This window comes from Channa argus, chromosome 10 (assembly GCF_033026475.1).
Source record: "Channa argus isolate prfri chromosome 10, Channa argus male v1.0, whole genome shotgun sequence".
NCBI classification, from domain to species: domain Eukaryota; kingdom Metazoa; phylum Chordata; class Actinopteri; order Anabantiformes; family Channidae; genus Channa; species Channa argus.
Window position 1 is genome coordinate 3,301,310 of NC_090206.1, and position 17,351 is coordinate 3,318,660.

A 17,351-nucleotide genomic window follows, 5' to 3' on the forward strand; every position below is an offset into this window, starting at 1 on the left:
ACTGGGGCCTAGCGGGTAAAAGTATGTCTTGGAGATCTCGTGTATTCCTTCCAGGAGTGCCTTAATCACTTGATGTTTTTGCACGCACCATCTACTTTGACACTACAATGTTCATAAAAGGAGTTGTTTTGTGCTTGAAATGGTTGTTCTATCACTGCCATTTTCGCAAGATCAGATATTGAGATCAAGTGCTAGCAGTTTCAAGCTGTAACAAAGTTCATGTGGAATCAATTCTGACATGTTGGATTACGCCTTTGCATACATTACCAAGGTGCACTTCCACATGGCGTCCCATGAAGTTTTGTCGCAGAAGGTGCAACTCTAACATCCATCCGTTTTTGGCACTCGGTACATATGGGCAATTCTCTGGGATTTGAAATCGTTTAAATGAGGCGCTGTGGCTTAGCTGGTTAAAGTGCCTGTCTCGTAAACAGGAGATCCTGGGTTCATTTCCCAGCAGTGCCTCTGTGTATAAACACTACTTATGACTAGCTTGCTTCTAAATGCCAGGTACAATTTTATTAGTCATTTCAAAGCAAAAGATGTGTAAAGCTACAGTCATGTTGGCAAAGGCCAAAAAAGGAGTTGTTTTATGCTTGAAATGGTTCTTCTAACAACAACGAGATCCACGCAAAATGCCCAACGCATCCGTGAAATCCTGAGATCAAGTTACAAGACTTCCTTGATCGTTGGACTTCTTTGTGTGCGGCGTAGGTACTGGGGCCTAGCGGGTAAAATCATGTATTGGAGATCTCGTGTATTCCTTCCAGGATTGCCTTATCACTTGATGTTTTTGCACGCACCATCTACTTTGACACTACAATGTTCATAAAAGGAGTTGTTTTGTGCTTGAAATGGTTGTTCTATCACTGCCATTTTCGCAAGATCAGATATTGAGATCAAGTGCTAGCAGTTTCAAGCTGTAACAAAGTTCATGTGGAATCAATTCTGACATGTTGGATTACGCCTTTGCATACATTACCAAGGTGCACTTCCACATGGCGTCCCATGAAGTTTTGTCGCAGAAGGTGCAACTCTAACATCCATCGAAATATAATTGGGTTTTTGGCTCACGGAACATATGGGCAATTCTCTGGGATTTGAAATCGTTTAAATGAGGCGCTGTGGCTTAGCTGGTTAAAGTGCCTGTCTCGTAAACAGGAGATCCTGGGTTCAAATCCCAGCAGTGCCTCTGTCTATAAACACCACTTATGACTAGCTTTCTTCTGAATGCCCAATACAATTTCATTGGTCATTTCAAGGCAAAAGATGTGTCTGCCTTTCAACATTTTCAGTGCACATAATACTTCTTTTTCTCCGATTATGGCATGAAGAAGCAAATGTGTAATTTCACACAAAGAGTCAGAAGATGCTGTTTCTTTAGCCATAGATTTTATTTTTTTAATGCTGCACACTGTTCAACCTGCGGTGGAGACTACAGATGAGTCAACTCCTGTCTTAAACAAAGTTATTCATTTGAGATATGGAATCAATAGCCTTTAGTTGTCAAATGGCAGTGGTGGGATTCGAACCCACGCCTCCTGAGAGACTGGAGCCTAAATCCAGCGCCTTAGACCACTCGGCCACACTACCTCAAGGCGCAGCTTTTTGCCCCGGGGAGAAATAACGCCGTAGGCATGTAAGCGCGTAGGATAAATTGACAACGAGATCCACGCTTGCTACTAAATGCCCAACGCATCCGTGAAATCCTGAGATCAAGTTACAAGACTTCCTTGATCGCTGGACTTCTTTGTGTGCGGCGTAGGTACTGGGGCCTAGCGGGTAAAAGCATGTCTTGGAGATCTCGTGTATTCCTTCCAGGAGTGCCTTAATCACTTGATGTTTTTGCACGCACCATCTACTTTGACACTACAATGTTCATAAAAGGAGTTGTTTTGTGCTTGAAATGGTTCTTCTATCACTGCCATTTTCGCAAGATCAGATATTGAGATCAAGTGCTAGCAGTTTCAAGCTGTAACAAAGTTCATGTGGAATCAATTCTGATATGTTGGATTACGCCTTTGCATACATTACCAAGGTGCACTTCCACACGGCGTCCCATGAAATTTTGTCGCAGAAGGTGCAACTCTAACATCCATCCGTTTTTGGCTCTCGGTACATATGGGCAATTCTCTGGGATTTGAAATCGTTTAAATGAGGCGCTGTGGCTTAGCTGGTTAAAGCGCCTGTCTTGTAAACAGGAGATCCTGGGTTCAAATCCTAGCAGTGCCTCTGTGTATAAACACTACTTATGACTAGCTTGCTTCTAAATGCCCAGTACAATTTTATTGGTCATTTCAAGGCAAAAGATGTGTAAAGCTACAGTCATGTTGGCAAAGGCCAAAAAGGGAGTTGTTTTATGCTTGAAATGGTTCTTCTAACAACAACGAGATCCACGCTTGCTACTAAATGCCCAACGCAATAGTTTAGTCAATTAAAGGCAAAAGATGCATAAAGACACAGTCAGCTCAGGCACTGCTGGGATTTGAACCCAGGATCTCCTGTTTACTAGACAGGCACTTTAACCAACTAAGCCTCAGCGCCACTCAAGACCCTGGCTTCATTTTCAGCCACACAGTCTAAAGGTAAACTCTCAGAGAAGATCACAAAACAATGTCTGCAAAAAGCAAGATGCCACTCCATTCTGTGGCTGGATCATCCGTGAAATCCTGAGATCAAGTTACAAGACTTCCTTGATCGCTGGACTTCTTTGTGTGCGGCGTAGGTACTGGGGCCTAGCGGGTAAAAGCATGTCTTGGAGATCTCGTGTATTCCTTCCAGGAGTGCCTTAATCACTTGATGTTTTTGCACGCACCATCTACTTTGACACTACAATGTTCATAAAAGGAGTTGTTTTGTGCTTGAAATGGTTGTTCTATCACTGCCATTTTCGCAAGATCAGCTATTGAGATCAAGTGCTAGCAGTTTCAAGCTGTAACAAAGTTCATGTGGAATCAATTCTGACATGTTGGATTACGCCTTTGCATACATTACCAAGGTGCACTTCCACATGGCGTCCCATGAAGTTTTGTCGCAGAATGTGCAACTCTAACATCCATCCGTTTTTGGCTCACGGTACATATGGGCAATTCTCTGGGATTTGAAATCTTTTAAATGAGGCGCTTTGGCTTAGCTGGTTAAAGCGCCTGTCTTGTAAACAGGAGATCCTGGGTTCAAATCCTAGCAGTGCCTCTGTGTATAAACACTACTTATGACTAGCTTGCTTCTAAATGCCCAGTACAATTTTATTGGTCATTTCAAGGCAAAAGATGTGTAAAGCTACAGTCATGTTGGCAAAGGCCAAAAAGGGAGTTGTTTTATGCTTGAAATGGTTCTTCTAACAACAACGAGATCCACGCTTGCTACTAAATGCCCAACGCAAAAGTTCAGTCAATTAAAGGCAAAAGATGCATAAAGACACAGTCAGCTCAGGCACTGCTGGGATTCAAACACTGGATCTCCTGTTTACTAGACAGGCACTTTAACCAACTAAGCCACAGCGCCACTCAAGACCCTGGCTTCATTTTCAGCCACACAGTCTAAAGGTAAACTCTCAGAGAAGATCACAAAACAATGTCTGCAAAAAGCAAGATGCCACTCCATTCTGTGGCTGGATCATCCGTGAAATCCTGAGATCAAGTTACAAGACTTCCTTGATCGCTGGACTTCTTTGTGTGCGGCGTAGGTACTGGGGCCTAGCGGGTAAAAGCATGTCTTGGAGATCTCGTGTATTCCTTCCAGGACTGCCTTAATCACTTGATGTTTTTGCACGCACCATCTACTTTGACACTACAATGTTCATAAAAGGAGTTGTTTTGTGCTTGAAATGGATGTTCTATCACTGCCATTTTCGCAAGATCAGCTATTGAGATCAAGTGCTAGCAGTTTCAAGTTGTAACAAAGTTCATGTGGAATCAATTCTGACATGTTGGATTACGCCTTTGCATACATTACCAAGGTGCACTTCCACATGGCGTCCCATGAAGTTTTGTCGCAGAAGGTGCAACTCTAACATCCATCGAAATATAATTGGGTTTTTGGCTCACGGTACATATGGGCAATTCTCTGGGATTTGAAATCCTTTAAATGAGGCGTTGTGTGTCAGATGGCTACAAAATGCCCAACGCATCCGTGAAATCCTGAGATCAAGTTACAAGACTTCCTTGATCGCTGGACTTCTTTGTGTGCGGCGTAGGTACTGGGGCCTAGCGGGTAAAAGCATGTCTTGGAGATCTCGTGTATTCCTTCCAGGAGTGCCTTAATCACTTGATGTTTTTGCACGCACCATCTACTTTGACACTACAATGTTCATAAAAGGAGTTGTTTTGTGCTTGAAATGGTTGTTCTATCACTGCCATTTTCGCAAGATCAGATATTGAGATCAACTGCTAGCAGTTTCAAGCTGTAACAAAGTTCATGTGGAATCAATTCTGACATGTTGGATTACGCCTTTGCATACATTACCAAGGTGCACTTCCACATGGCGTCCCATGAAGTTTTGTCGCAGAAGGTGCAACTCTAACATCCATCGAAATATAATTGGGTTTTTGGCTCACGGTACATATGGGCAATTCTCTGGGATTTGAAATCCTTTAAATGAGGCGCTGTGTGTCAGATTGTTACAAAATGCCCAACGCATCCGTGAAATCCTGAGATCAAGTTACAAGACTTCCTTGATCGCTGGACTTCTTTGTGTGCGGCGTAAGTACTGGGGAAGAGCGGGTAAAAGCATGTCTTGGAGATCTCGTGTATTCCTTCCAGGAGTGCCTTAATCACTTGATGTTTTTGCACGCACCATCTACATATGGGCAATTCTCTGGGATTTGAAATCCTTTAAATGAGGCGCTGTGGCTTAGCTGGTTAAAGTGCCTGTCTTGTAAACAGGAGATTCTGGGTTCAAATCCCAGCAGTGCCTCTGTGTATAAACACTACGTATGACTAGCTTGCTTCTACATGCCCAGTACAATTTTATTGGTCATTTCAAGGCAAAAGATGTGTAAAGCTACAGTCATGTTGGCAACGGCCAAAAAGGGAGTTGTTTTATGCTTGAAATGCTTCTTCTATCACTCCCGGTTTCGTAAGATCAAATATTGAGATCAAATGCTACAAGGTCCACTATACCACTCTGCTCTATTGCTCTGTCAGGTTGGCACGTTTCAACATTTTCAGTGCACGTAATACTGCTTTTTTTGGGATTATGGGATAAAGAAGCAACTGTGTAATTTCACACAAAAAGTCAGAAGATGTTGTTGCTTTAGCCATAGATGATTTTTTGATGCTTCACGCTGTTCAACCAGCGGTGGAGACTACAAATAAGTCAACTCCTGTCTCAAACAAAGTCATTCATTTGAGATATGGAATCGATTGCCTCTAGTTGTCAGATGGCAGTGGTGGGATTCCACTTGTCCTGAGAGACTGGAGCCTTAAGCCAGCGCTTTGGACCACTCAGCCACACTTCCTGCACTTGTTTTTCTGTTGCATTCGTGCAGGTTACGAGCTAGGAAGCTCAGCAGGGAGGATGTCTTAACTAGAAGAGCTGATCATCTGTGCATAATTGTACAAAGAGTAAACATTGATGACCTGCAAGAGGTAAGAACCCTTTATCATTATAAGAAGTGCTTTCCATATGCACCTGGTGTCAAATGGCAGTGGTGGGATTTGAACCCAGGCCTCCTGAGAGACTGGAGCCTAAATCCAGCGCCTTAGACCACTCGGCCACACTACCTCGAGGCGCAACTTTTGCCTCGGGGAAAAATAACGCAGTAGGCATGTAAGCGCGCAGGATAAATTGACAACGAGATCCACGCTTGCTACTAAATGCCCAACGCAATAGTTTAGTCAATTAAAGGCAAAAGATGCATAAAGACACAGTCAGCTCAGGCACTGCTGGGATTTGAACCCAGGATCTCCTGTTTACTAGACAGGCACTTTAACCAACTAAGCCACAGCGCCACTCAAGACTCTGGCTTCATTTTCAGCCACACAGTCTAAAGGTAAACTCTCAGAGAAGATCACAAAACAATGTCTGCAAAAAGCAAGATGCCACTCCATTCTGTGGCTGGATCATCCGTGAAATCCTGAGATCAAGTTACAAGACTTCCTTGATCGCTGGACTTTTTTGTGTGCGGCGTAGGTACTGGGGCCTAGCGGGTAAAAGCATGTCTTGGAGATCTCGTGTATTCCTTCCAGGAGTGCCTTAATCACTTGATGTTTTTGCACGCACCATCTACTTTGACACTACAATGTTCATAAAAGGAGTTGTTTTGTGCTTGAAATGGTTCTTGTATCACTGCCATTTTCGCAAGATCAGATATTGAGATCAAGTGCTAGCAGTTTCAAGCTGTACCAAAGTTCATGTGTAATCAATTCTGATATGTTGGATTACGCCTTTGCATACATTACCAAGGTGCACTTCCACACGGCGTCCCATGAAGTTTTGTCGCAGAAGGTGCAACTCTAACATCCATTCGTTTTTGGCTCTCGGTACATATGGGCAATTCTCTGGGATTTGAAATCGTTTAAATGAGGCGCTGTGGCTTAGCTGGTTAAAGTGCCTGTCTCGTAAACAGGAGATCCTGGGTTCATTTCCCAGCAGTGCCTCTGTGTATAAACACTACTTATGACTAGCTTGCTTCTAAATGCCCAGTACAATTTTATTAGTCATTTCAAAGCAAAAGATGTGTAAAGCTACAGTCATGTTGGCAAAGGCCAAAAAGGGAGTTGTTTTATGCTTGAAATGGTTCTTCTAACAACAATGAGATCCACGCAAAATGCCCAACGCATCCGTGAAATCCTGAGATCAAGTTACAAGACTTCCTTGATCGCTGGACTTCTTTGTGTGCGGCGTAGGTACTGGGGCCTAGCGGGTAAAAGTATGTCTTGGAGATCTCGTGTATTCCTTCCAGGAGTGCCTTAATCACTTGATGTTTTTGCACGCACCATCTACTTTGACACTACAATGTTCATAAAAGGAGTTGTTTTGTGCTTGAAATGGTTGTTCTATCACTGCCATTTTCGCAAGATCAGCTATTGAGATCAAGTGCTAGCAGTTTCAAGCTGTAACAAAGTTCATGTGGAATCAATTCTGACATGTTGGATTACGCCTTTGCATACATTACCAAGGTGCACTTCCACATGGCGTCCCATGAAGTTTTGTCGCAGAATGTGCAACTCTAACATCCATCCGTTTTTGGCTCACGGTACATATGGGCAATTCTCTGGGATTTGAAATCGTTTAAATGAGGCGCTTTGGCTTAGCTGGTTAAAGTGCCTGTCTTGTAAACAGGAGATCCTGGGTTCAAATCCTAGCAGTGCCTCTGTGTATAAACACTACTTATGACTAGCTTGCTTCTAAATGCCCAGTACAATTTTATTGGTCATTTCAAGGCAAAAGATGTGTAAAGCTACAGTCATGTTGGCAAAGGCCAAAAAGGGAGTTGTTTTATGCTTGAAATGGTTCTTCTAACAACAACGAGATCCACGCTTGCTACTAAATGCCCAACGCAAAAGTTCAGTCAATTAAAGGCAAAAGATGCATAAAGACACAGTCAGCTCAGGCACTGCTGGGATTTGAACCCAGGATCTCCTGTTTACTAGACAGGCACTTTAACCAACTAAACCACAGCGCCACTGAAGCTGCTGGCTTCATTTTCAGCCACACAGTCTAAAGGTAAACTCTCAGAGAAGATCACAAAACAATGTCTGCAAAAAGCAAGATGCCAATCCATTCTGTGGCTGGATCATCCGTGAAACCGTGAAATCCTGAGATCAAGTTACAAGACTTCCTTGATCGCTGGACTTCTTTGTGTGCGGCGTAGGTACTGGGGCCTAGCGGGTAAAAGTATGTCTTGGAGATCTCGTGTATTCCTTCCAGGAGTGCCTTAATCACTTGATGTTTTTGCACGCACCATCTACTTTGACACTACAATGTTCATAAAAGGAGTTGTTTTGTGCTTGAAATGGTAGTTCTATCACTGCCATTTTCGCAAGATCAGATATTGAGATCAAGTGCTAGCAGTTTCAAGCTGTAACAAAGTTCATGTGGAATCAATTCTGACATGTTGGATTACGCCTTTGCATACATTACCAAGGTGCACTTCCACATGGCGTCCCATGAAGATTTGTCGCAGAAGGTGCAACTCTAACATCCATCGAAATATAATTGGGTTTTTGGCTCACGGTACATATGGGCAATTCTCTGGGATTTGAAATCCTTTAAATGAGGCGCTGTGTGTCAGATTGTTACAAAATGCCCAACGCATCCGTGAAATCCTGAGATCAAGTTACAAGACTTCCTTGATCGCTGGACTTCTTTGTGTGCGGCGTAGGTACTGGGGCCTAGCGGGTAAAAGCATGTCTTGGAGATCTCGTGTATTCCTTCCAGGAGTGCCTTAATCACTTGATGTTTTTGCACGCACCATCTACTTTGACACTACAATGTTCATAAAAGGAGTTGTTTTGTGCTTGAAATGGTTCTTCTATCACTGCCATTTTCGCAAGATCAGATATTGAGATCAAGTGCTAGCAGTTTCAAGCTGTACCAAAGTTCATGTGTAATCAATTCTGATATGTTGGATTACGCCTTTGCATACATTACCAAGGTGCACTTCCACATGGCGTCCCATGAAGTTTTGTCGCAGAATGTGCAACTCTAACATCCATCCGTTTTTGGCTCACGGTACATATGGGCAATTCTCTGGGATTTGAAATCGTTTAAATGAGGCGCTTTGGCTTAGCTGGTTAAAGCGCCTGTCTTGTAAACAGGAGATCCTGGGTTCAAATCCTAGCAGTGCCTCTGTGTATAAACACTACTTATGACTAGCTTGCTTCTAAATGCCCAGTACAATTTTATTGGTCATTTCAAGGCAAAAGATGTGTAAAGCTACAGTCATGTTGGCAAAGGCCAAAAAGGGAGTTGTTTTATGCTTGAAATGGTTCTTCTAACAACAACGAGATCCACGCTTGCTACTAAATGCCCAACGCAAAAGTTCAGTCAATTAAAGGCAAAAGATGCATAAAGACACAGTCAGCTCAGGCACTGCTGGGATTCGAACCCAGGATCTCCTGTTTACTAGACAGGCACTTTAACCAACTAAGCCACAGCGCCACTCAAGACTCTGGCTTCATTTTCAGCCACACAGTCTAAAGGTAAACTCTCAGAGAAGATCACAAAACAATGTCTGCAAAAAGCAAGATGCCACTCCATTCTGTGGCTGGATCATCCGTGAAATCCTGAGATCAAGTTACAAGACTTCCTTGATCGCTACTAAATGCCCAACGCATCCGTGAAATCCTGAGATCAAGTTACAAGACTTCCTTGATCGCTGGACTTCTTTGTGTGCGGCGTAGGTACTGGGGCCTAGCGGGTAAAAGCATGTTTTGGAGATCTCGTGTGTATAAACTCTGTGTATAAACACTACTTATGACTAGCTTGCTTCTAAATACCCAGTACAATTTTATTAGTCATTTCAAAGCAAAAGATGTGTAAAGATACAGTCATGTAGGCAAAGGCCAAAAAGGGAGTTGTTTTATGCTTGAAATGGTTCTTCTAACAACAACGAGATCCACGCTTGCTACTAAATGCCCAACGCAAAAGTTCAGTCAATTAAAGGCAAAAGATGCATAAATACACAGTCAGCTCAGGCACTGCTGGGATTCGAACCCAGGATCTCCTGTTTACTAGACAGGCACTTTAACCAACTAAGGCACAGCGCCACTCAAGCTGCTGGCTTCATTTTAAGCCACACAGTCTAAAGGTAAACTCTCAGAGAAGATCACAAAACAATGTCTGCAAAAAGCAAGATGCCAATCCATTCTGTGGCTGGATCATCCGTGAAACCGTGAAATCCTGAGATCAAGTTACAAGACTTCCTTGATCGCTGGACTTCTTTGTGTGCGGCGTAGGTACTGGGGCCTAGCGGGTAAAAGCATGTCTTGGAGATCTCGTGTATTCCTTCCAGGAGTACCTTAATCACTTGATGTTTTTGCACGCACCATCTACTTTGACACTACAATGTTCATAAAAGGAGTTGTTTTGTGCTTGAAATGGTTGTTCTATCACTGCCATTTTCGCAAGATCAGATATTGAGATCAAGTGCTAGCAGTTTCAAGCTGTAACAAAGTTCATGTGGAATCAATTCTGACATGTTGGATTACGCCTTTGCATACATTACCAAGGTGCACTTCCACATGGCGTCCCATGAAGTTTTGTCGCAGAAGGTGCAACTCTAACATCCATCGAAATATAATTGGGTTTTTGGCTCACGGTACATATGGGCAATTCTCTGGGATTTGAAATCCTTTAAATGAGGCGCTGTGTGTCAGATTGTTACAAAATGCCCAACGCATCCGTGAAATCCTGAGATCAAGTTACAAGACTTCATTGATCGCTGGACTTCTTTGTGTGCGGCGTAGGTACTGGGGCCTAGCGGGTAAAAGCATGTCTTGGAGATCTCGTGTATTCCTTCCAGGAGTGCCTTAATCACTTGATGTTTTTGCACGCACCATCTACATATGGGCAATTCTCTGGGATTTGAAATCCTTTAAATGAGGCGCTGTGGCTTAGCTGGTTAAAGTGCCTGTCTTGTAAACAGGAGATCCTGGGTTCAAATCCCAGCAGTGCCTCTGTGTATAAACACTACTTATGACTAGCTTGCTTCTAAATGCCCAGTACAATTTTATTGGTCATTTCAAGGCAAAAGATGTGTAAAGCTACAGTCATGTTGGCAACGGCCAAAAAGGGAGTTGTTTTATGCTTGAAATGCTTCTTCTATCACTCCCGGTTTCGCAAGATCAAATATTGAGATCAAATGCTACAAGGTCCACTATACCACTCTGCTCTATTGCTCTGTCAGGTTGGCACGTTTCAACATTTTCAGTGCACGTAATACTGCTTTTTTTGGGATTATGGGATAAAGAAGCAACTGTGTAATTTCACACAAAAAGTCAGAAGATGTTGTTGCTTTAGCCATAGATGATTTTTTGATGCTTCACGCTGTTCAACCAGCGGTGGAGACTACAAATAAGTCAACTCCTGTCTCAAACAAAGTCATTCATTTGAGATATGGAATCGATAGCCTCTAGTTGTCAGATGGCAGTGGTGGGATTCCACTTGTCCTGAGAGACTGGAGCCTTAAGCCAGCGCTTTGGACCACTCAGCCACACTTCCTGCACATGTTTTTCTGTTGCATTCGTGCAGGTTAGGAGCTAGGAAGCTCAGCAGGGAGGATGTCTTAACTAGAAGAGCTGATCATCTGTGCATAATTGTACAAAGAGTAAACATTGATGACCTGCAAGAGGTAAGAACCCTTTATCATTATAAGAAGTGCTTTCCATATGCACCTGGTGTCAAATGGCAGTGGTGGGATTTGAACCCACGCCTCCTGAGAGACTGGAGCCTAAATCCAGCGCCTTAGACCACTCGGCCACACTACCTCAAGGCGCAGCTTTTGCCTCGGGGAAAAATAACGCAGTAGGCATGTAAGCGCGCAGGATAAATTGACAACGAGATCCACGCTTGCTACTAAATGCCCAACGCAATAGTTTAGTCAATTAAAGGCAAAAGATGCATAAAGACACAGTCAGCTCAGGCACTGCTGGGATTTGAACCCAGGATCTCCTGTTTACTAGACAGGCACTTTAACCAACTAAGCCACAGCGCCACTCAAGACTCTGGCTTCATTTTCAGCCACACAGTCTAAAGGTAAACTCTCAGAGAAGATCACAAAACAATGTCTGCAAAAAGCAAGATGCCACTCCATTCTGTGGCTGGATCATCCGTGAAATCCTGAGATCAAGTTACAAGACTTCCTTGATCGCTGGACTTCTTTGTGTGCGGCGTAGGTACCGGGGCCTAGCGGGTAAAAGCATGTCTTGGAGATCTCGTGTATTCCTTCCAGGAGTGCCTTAATCACTTGATGTTTTTGCACGCACCATCTACTTTGACACTACAATGTTCATAAAAGGAGTTGTTTTGTGCTTGAAATGGTTGTTCTATCACTGCCATTTTCGCAAGATCAGCTATTGAGATCAAGTGCTAGCAGTTTCAAGTTGTAACAAAGTTCATGTGGAATCATTTCTGACATGTTGGATTACGCCTTTGCATACATTACCAAGGTGCACTTCCACATGGCGTCCCATGAAGTTTTGTCGCAGAAGGTGCAACTCTAACATCCATCGAAATATAATTGGGTTTTTGGCTCACGGTACATATGGGCAATTTTCTGGGATTTGAAATCCTTTAAATGAGGCGCTGTGTGTCAGATGGCTACAAAATGGCCAACGCATCCGTGAAATCCTGAGATCAAGTTACAAGACTTCCTTGATCGCTGGACTTCTTTGTGTGCGGCGTAGGTACTGGGGCCTAGCGGGTAAAAGCATGTATTGGAGATCCCGTGTATTACTTCCAGGAGTGCCTTAATCACTTGATGTTTTTGCACGCACCATCTACTTTGCCACTACAATGTTCATAAAAGGAGTTGTTTTGTGCTTGAAATGGTTGTTCTATCACTGCCATTTTCGCAAGATCAGACATTGAGATCAAGTGCTAGCAGTTTCAAGCTGTAACAAAGTTCATGTGGAATCAATTCTGACATGTTGGATTACGCCTTTGCATACATTACCAAGGTGCACTTCCACATGGCGTCCCATGAAGTTTTGTCGCAGAATGTGCAACTCTAACATCCATCGAAATATAATTGGGTTTTTGGCTCACGGTACATATGGGCAATTCTCTGGGATTTGAAATCCTTTAAATGAGGCGCTGTGTGTCAGATTGTTACAAAATGCCCAACGCATCCGTGAAATCCTGAGATCAAGTTACAAGACTTCCTTGATCGCTGGACTTCTTTGTGTGCGGCGTAGGTACTGGGGCCTAGCGGGTAAAAGCATGTCTTGGAGATCTCGTGTATTCCTTCCAGGAGTGCCTTAATCACTTAATGTTTTTGCACTCACCATCTACATATGGGCAATTCTCTGGGATTTGAAATCCTTTAAATGAGGCGCTGTGGCTTAGCTGGTTAAAGTGCCTGTCTTGTAAACAGGAGATCCTGGGTTCAAATCCCAGCAGTGCCTCTGTGTATAAACACTACTTATGACTAGCTTGCTTCTAAATGCCCAGTACAATTTTATTGGTCATTTCAAGGCAAAAGATGTGTAAAGCTACAGTCATGTTGGCAACGGCCAAAAAGGGAGTTGTTTTATGCTTGAAATGCTTCTTCTATCCCTCCCGGTTTCGCAAGATCAAATATTGAGATCAAATGCTACAAGGTCCACTATACCACTCTGCTCTATTGCTCTGTCAGGTTGGCACGTTTCAACATTTTCAGTGCACGTAATACTGCTTTTTTTGGGATTATGGGATAAAGAAGCAACTGTGTAATTTCACACAAAAAGTCAGAAGATGTTGTTGCTTTAGCCATAGATGATTTTTTGATGCTTCACGCTGTTCAACCAGCGGTGGAGACTACAAATAAGTCAACTCCTGTCTCAAACAAAGTCATTCATTTGAGATATGGAATCGATAGCCTCTAGTTGTCAGATGGCAGTGGTGGGATTCCACTTGTCCTGAGAGACTGGAGCCTTAAGCCAGCGCTTTGGACCACTCAGCCACACTTCCTGCACTTGTTTTTCTGTTGCATTCGTGCAGGTTACGAGCTAGGAAGCTCAGCAGGGAGGATGTCTTAACTAGAAGAGCTGATCATCTGTGCATAATTGTACAAAGAGTAAACATTGATGACCTGCAAGAGGTAAGAACCCTTTATCATTATAAGAAGTGCTTTCCATATGCACCTGGTGTCAAATGGCAGTGGTGGGATTTGAACCCACGCCTCCTGAGAGACTGGAGCCTAAATCCAGCGCCTTAGACCACTCGGCCACACTACCTCAAGGCGCAGCTTTTGCCTCGGGGAAAAATAACGCAGTAGGCATGTAAGCGCGCAGGATAAATTGACAACGAGATCCACGCTTGCTACTAAATGCCCAACGCAATAGTTTAGTCAATTAAAGGCAAAAGATGCATAAAGACACAGACAGCTCAGGCACTGCTGGGATTTGAACCCAGGATCTCCTGTTTACTAGACAGGCACTTTAACCAACTAAGCCACAGCGCCACTCAAGACTCTGGCTTCATTTTCAGCCACACAGTCTAAAGGTAAACTCTCAGAGAAGATCACAAAACAATGTCTGCAAAAAGCAAGATGCCAATCCATTCTGTGGCTGGATCATCCGTGAAATCCTGAGATCAAGTTACAAGACTTCCTTGATCGCTGGACTTCTTTGTGTGCGGCGTAGGTACTGGGGCCTAGCGGGTAAAAGCATGTCTTGGAGATCTCGTGTATTCCTTCCAGGAGTGCCTTAATCACTTGATGTTTTTGCACGCACCATCTACTTTGACACTACAATGTTCATAAAAGGAGTTGTTTTGTGCTTGAAATGGTTCTTCTATCACTGCCATTTTCGCAAGATCAGATATTGAGATCAAGTGCTAGCAGTTTCAAGCTGTACCAAAGTTCATGTGTAATCAATTCTGATATGTTGGATTACGCCTTTGCATACATTACCAAGGTGCACTTCCACACGGCGTCCCATGAAGTTTTGTCGCAGAAGGTGCAACTCTAACATCCATCCGTTTTTGGCTCTCGGTACATATGGGCAATTCTCTGGGATTTGAAATCGTTTAAATGAGGCGCTGTGGCTTAGCTGGTTAAAGTGCCTGTCTCGTAAACAGGAGATCCTGGGTTCATTTCCCAGCAGTGCCTCTGTGTATAAACACTACTTATGACTAGCTTGCTTCTAAATGCCCAGTACAGTTTTATTAGTCATTTCAAAGCAAAAGATGTGTAAAGCTACAGTCATGTTGGCAAAGGCCAAAAAGGGAGTTGTTTTATGCTTGAAATGGTTCTTCTAACAACAATGAGATCCACGCAAAATGCCCAACGCATCCGTGAAATCCTGAGATCAAGTTACAAGACTTCCTTGATCGCTGGACTTCTTTGTGTGCGGCGTAGGTACTGGGGCCTAGCGGGTAAAAGCATGTCTTGGAGATCTCGTGTATTCCTTCCAGGAGTGCCTTAATCACTTGATGTTTTTGCACGCACCATCTACTTTGACACTACAATGTTCATAAAAGGAGTTGTTTTGTGCTTGAAATGGTTGTTCTATCACTGCCATTTTCGCAAGATCAGATATTGAGATCAAGTGCTAGCAGTTTCAAGCTGTAACAAAGTTCATGTGGAATCAATTCTGACATGTTGGATTACGCCTTTGCATACATTACCAAGGTGCACTTCCACATGGCGTCCCATGAAGTTTTGTCGCAGAAGGTGCAACTCTAACATCCATCGAAATATAATTGGGTTTTTGGCTCACGGTACATATGGGCAATTCTCTGGGATTTGAAATCCTTTAAATGAGGCGCTGTGGCTTAGCTGGTTAAAGTGCCTGTCTCGTAAACAGGAGATCCTGGGTTCAAATCCCAGCAGTGCCTCTGTCTATAAACACCACTTATGACTAGCTTTCTTCTGAATGCCAAATACAATTTCATTGGTCATTTCAAGGCAAAAGATGTGTCTGCCTTTCAACATTTTCAGTGCACATAATACTTCTTTTTCTCCGATTATGGCATGAAGAAGCAACTGTGTAATTTCACACAAAAAGTCAGAAGATGCTGTTTCTTTAGCCATAGATTTTTTTTTTTTTAATGCTGCACACTGTTCAACCTGCGGTGGAGACTACAGATGAGTCAACTCCTGTCTTAAACAAAGTCATTCATTTGAGATATGGAATCAATAGCCTTTAGTTGTCAAATGGCAGTACCTGCGGCATAGGTACTGGGGCCTAGCGGGTAAAGACACAGTCAGCTCAGGCACTGCTGGGATTTGAACCCAGGATCTCCTGTTTACTAGACAGGCACTTTAACCAACTAAGCCACAGCGCCACTCAAGACTCTGGCTTCATTTTCAGCCACACAGTCTAAAGGTAAACTCTCAGAGAAGATCACAAAACAATGTCTGCAAAAAGCAAGATGCCACTCCATTCTGTGGCTGGATCATCCGTGAAATCCTGAGATCAAGTTACAAGACTTCCTTGATCGCTGGACTTCTTTGTGTGCGGCGTAGGTACTGGGGCCTAGCGGGTAAAAGCATGTCTTGGAGATCTCGTGTATTCCTTCCAGGAGTGCCTTAATCACTTGATGTTTTTGCACGCACCATCTACTTTGACACTACAATGTTCATAAAAGGAGTTGTTTTGTGCTTGAAATGGTTCTTCTATCACTGCCATTTTCGCAAGATCAGATATTGAGATCAAGTGCTAGCAGTTTCAAGCTGTACCAAAGTTCATGTGTAATCAATTCTGATATGTTGGATTACGCCTTTGCATACATTACCAAGGTGCACTTCCACACGGCGTCCCATGAAGTTTTGTCGCAGAAGGTGCAACTCTAACATCCATCCGTTTTTGGCTCTCGGTACATATGGGCAATTCTCTGGGATTTGAAATCGTTTAAATGAGGCGCTGTGGCTTAGCTGGTTAAAGTGCCTGTCTCGTAAACAGGAGATCCTGGGTTCATTTCCCAGCAGTGCCTCTGTGTATAAACACTACTTATGACTAGCTTGCTTCTAAATGCCCAGTACAGTTTTATTAGTCATTTCAAAGCAAAAGATGTGTAAAGCTACAGTCATGTTGGCAAAGGCCAAAAAGGGAGTTGTTTTATGCTTGAAATGGTTCTTCTAACAACAATGAGATCCACGCAAAATGCCCAACGCATCCGTGAAATCCTGAGATCAAGTTACAAGACTTCCTTGATCGCTGGACTTCTTTGTGTGCGGCGTAGGTACTGGGGCCTAGCGGGTAAAAGCATGTCTTGGAGATCTCGTGTATTCCTTCCAGGAGTGCCTTAATCACTTGATGTTTTTGCACGCACCATCTACTTTGACACTACAATGTTCATAAAAGGAGTTGTTTTGTGCTTGAAATGGTTGTTCTATCACTGCCATTTTCGCAAGATCAGATATTGAGATCAAGTGCTAGCAGTTTCAAGCTGTAACAAAGTTCATGTGGAATCAATTCTGACATGTTGGATTACGCCTTTGCATACATTACCAAGGTGCACTTCCACATGGCGTCCCATGAAGTTTTGTCGCAGAAGGTGCAACTCTAACATCCATCGAAATATAATTGGGTTTTTGGCTCACGGTACATATGGGCAATTCTCTGGGATTTGAAATCCTTTAAATGAGGCGCTGTGGCTTAGCTGGTTAAAGTGCCTGTCTCGTAAACAGGAGATCCTGGGTTCAAATCCCAGCAGTGCCTCTGTCTATAAACACCACTTATGACTAGCTTTCTTCTGAATG

The 17,351-nt window shown here is 43.3% G+C and overlaps 26 non-coding genes across 26 annotated transcripts; 14 read left to right on the forward strand and 12 right to left on the reverse strand.

The window, feature by feature from the left end:
- Positions 1 to 391: 391 nt before the first annotated feature.
- trnat-cgu (transfer RNA threonine (anticodon CGU)) lies at positions 392 to 465 on the forward strand. Its single transcript has one exon. It is a non-coding gene; the product is annotated as a tRNA-Thr (tRNA).
- A 653-nt stretch (positions 466 to 1,118) lies between these two features.
- On the forward strand, positions 1,119 to 1,192 carry trnat-cgu (transfer RNA threonine (anticodon CGU)). Its single transcript has one exon. It is a non-coding gene; the product is annotated as a tRNA-Thr (tRNA).
- Positions 1,193 to 1,511: 319 nt separating this feature from the next.
- Positions 1,512 to 1,593, reverse strand: trnal-uag (transfer RNA leucine (anticodon UAG)). The gene has a single exon. It is a non-coding gene; the product is annotated as a tRNA-Leu (tRNA).
- Positions 1,594 to 2,158: 565 nt separating this feature from the next.
- Positions 2,159 to 2,232, forward strand: trnat-ugu (transfer RNA threonine (anticodon UGU)). The gene has a single exon. It is a non-coding gene; the product is annotated as a tRNA-Thr (tRNA).
- A 238-nt stretch (positions 2,233 to 2,470) lies between these two features.
- Positions 2,471 to 2,544, reverse strand: trnat-agu (transfer RNA threonine (anticodon AGU)). Its single transcript has one exon. It is a non-coding gene; the product is annotated as a tRNA-Thr (tRNA).
- A 574-nt stretch (positions 2,545 to 3,118) lies between these two features.
- trnat-ugu (transfer RNA threonine (anticodon UGU)) lies at positions 3,119 to 3,192 on the forward strand. Its single transcript has one exon. It is a non-coding gene; the product is annotated as a tRNA-Thr (tRNA).
- A 1,649-nt stretch (positions 3,193 to 4,841) lies between these two features.
- On the forward strand, positions 4,842 to 4,915 carry trnat-ugu (transfer RNA threonine (anticodon UGU)). Its single transcript has one exon. It is a non-coding gene; the product is annotated as a tRNA-Thr (tRNA).
- A 728-nt stretch (positions 4,916 to 5,643) lies between these two features.
- Positions 5,644 to 5,725, reverse strand: trnal-uag (transfer RNA leucine (anticodon UAG)). Its single transcript has one exon. It is a non-coding gene; the product is annotated as a tRNA-Leu (tRNA).
- Positions 5,726 to 5,878: 153 nt separating this feature from the next.
- trnat-agu (transfer RNA threonine (anticodon AGU)) lies at positions 5,879 to 5,952 on the reverse strand. The gene has a single exon. It is a non-coding gene; the product is annotated as a tRNA-Thr (tRNA).
- Positions 5,953 to 6,526: 574 nt separating this feature from the next.
- trnat-cgu (transfer RNA threonine (anticodon CGU)) lies at positions 6,527 to 6,600 on the forward strand. The gene has a single exon. It is a non-coding gene; the product is annotated as a tRNA-Thr (tRNA).
- A 642-nt stretch (positions 6,601 to 7,242) lies between these two features.
- trnat-ugu (transfer RNA threonine (anticodon UGU)) lies at positions 7,243 to 7,316 on the forward strand. The gene has a single exon. It is a non-coding gene; the product is annotated as a tRNA-Thr (tRNA).
- A 238-nt stretch (positions 7,317 to 7,554) lies between these two features.
- Positions 7,555 to 7,628, reverse strand: trnat-agu (transfer RNA threonine (anticodon AGU)). Its single transcript has one exon. It is a non-coding gene; the product is annotated as a tRNA-Thr (tRNA).
- A 1,092-nt stretch (positions 7,629 to 8,720) lies between these two features.
- On the forward strand, positions 8,721 to 8,794 carry trnat-ugu (transfer RNA threonine (anticodon UGU)). The gene has a single exon. It is a non-coding gene; the product is annotated as a tRNA-Thr (tRNA).
- Positions 8,795 to 9,032: 238 nt separating this feature from the next.
- Positions 9,033 to 9,106, reverse strand: trnat-agu (transfer RNA threonine (anticodon AGU)). The gene has a single exon. It is a non-coding gene; the product is annotated as a tRNA-Thr (tRNA).
- Positions 9,107 to 9,640: 534 nt separating this feature from the next.
- trnat-agu (transfer RNA threonine (anticodon AGU)) lies at positions 9,641 to 9,714 on the reverse strand. The gene has a single exon. It is a non-coding gene; the product is annotated as a tRNA-Thr (tRNA).
- Positions 9,715 to 10,549: 835 nt separating this feature from the next.
- On the forward strand, positions 10,550 to 10,623 carry trnat-ugu (transfer RNA threonine (anticodon UGU)). The gene has a single exon. It is a non-coding gene; the product is annotated as a tRNA-Thr (tRNA).
- A 728-nt stretch (positions 10,624 to 11,351) lies between these two features.
- Positions 11,352 to 11,433, reverse strand: trnal-uag (transfer RNA leucine (anticodon UAG)). The gene has a single exon. It is a non-coding gene; the product is annotated as a tRNA-Leu (tRNA).
- A 153-nt stretch (positions 11,434 to 11,586) lies between these two features.
- Positions 11,587 to 11,660, reverse strand: trnat-agu (transfer RNA threonine (anticodon AGU)). Its single transcript has one exon. It is a non-coding gene; the product is annotated as a tRNA-Thr (tRNA).
- Positions 11,661 to 12,997: 1,337 nt separating this feature from the next.
- trnat-ugu (transfer RNA threonine (anticodon UGU)) lies at positions 12,998 to 13,071 on the forward strand. The gene has a single exon. It is a non-coding gene; the product is annotated as a tRNA-Thr (tRNA).
- A 728-nt stretch (positions 13,072 to 13,799) lies between these two features.
- On the reverse strand, positions 13,800 to 13,881 carry trnal-uag (transfer RNA leucine (anticodon UAG)). The gene has a single exon. It is a non-coding gene; the product is annotated as a tRNA-Leu (tRNA).
- Positions 13,882 to 14,034: 153 nt separating this feature from the next.
- On the reverse strand, positions 14,035 to 14,108 carry trnat-agu (transfer RNA threonine (anticodon AGU)). The gene has a single exon. It is a non-coding gene; the product is annotated as a tRNA-Thr (tRNA).
- A 574-nt stretch (positions 14,109 to 14,682) lies between these two features.
- Positions 14,683 to 14,756, forward strand: trnat-cgu (transfer RNA threonine (anticodon CGU)). Its single transcript has one exon. It is a non-coding gene; the product is annotated as a tRNA-Thr (tRNA).
- Positions 14,757 to 15,410: 654 nt separating this feature from the next.
- On the forward strand, positions 15,411 to 15,484 carry trnat-cgu (transfer RNA threonine (anticodon CGU)). Its single transcript has one exon. It is a non-coding gene; the product is annotated as a tRNA-Thr (tRNA).
- A 376-nt stretch (positions 15,485 to 15,860) lies between these two features.
- On the reverse strand, positions 15,861 to 15,934 carry trnat-agu (transfer RNA threonine (anticodon AGU)). The gene has a single exon. It is a non-coding gene; the product is annotated as a tRNA-Thr (tRNA).
- A 574-nt stretch (positions 15,935 to 16,508) lies between these two features.
- On the forward strand, positions 16,509 to 16,582 carry trnat-cgu (transfer RNA threonine (anticodon CGU)). Its single transcript has one exon. It is a non-coding gene; the product is annotated as a tRNA-Thr (tRNA).
- Positions 16,583 to 17,236: 654 nt separating this feature from the next.
- On the forward strand, positions 17,237 to 17,310 carry trnat-cgu (transfer RNA threonine (anticodon CGU)). Its single transcript has one exon. It is a non-coding gene; the product is annotated as a tRNA-Thr (tRNA).
- The last annotated feature ends 41 nt before the right edge of the window (positions 17,311 to 17,351 follow it).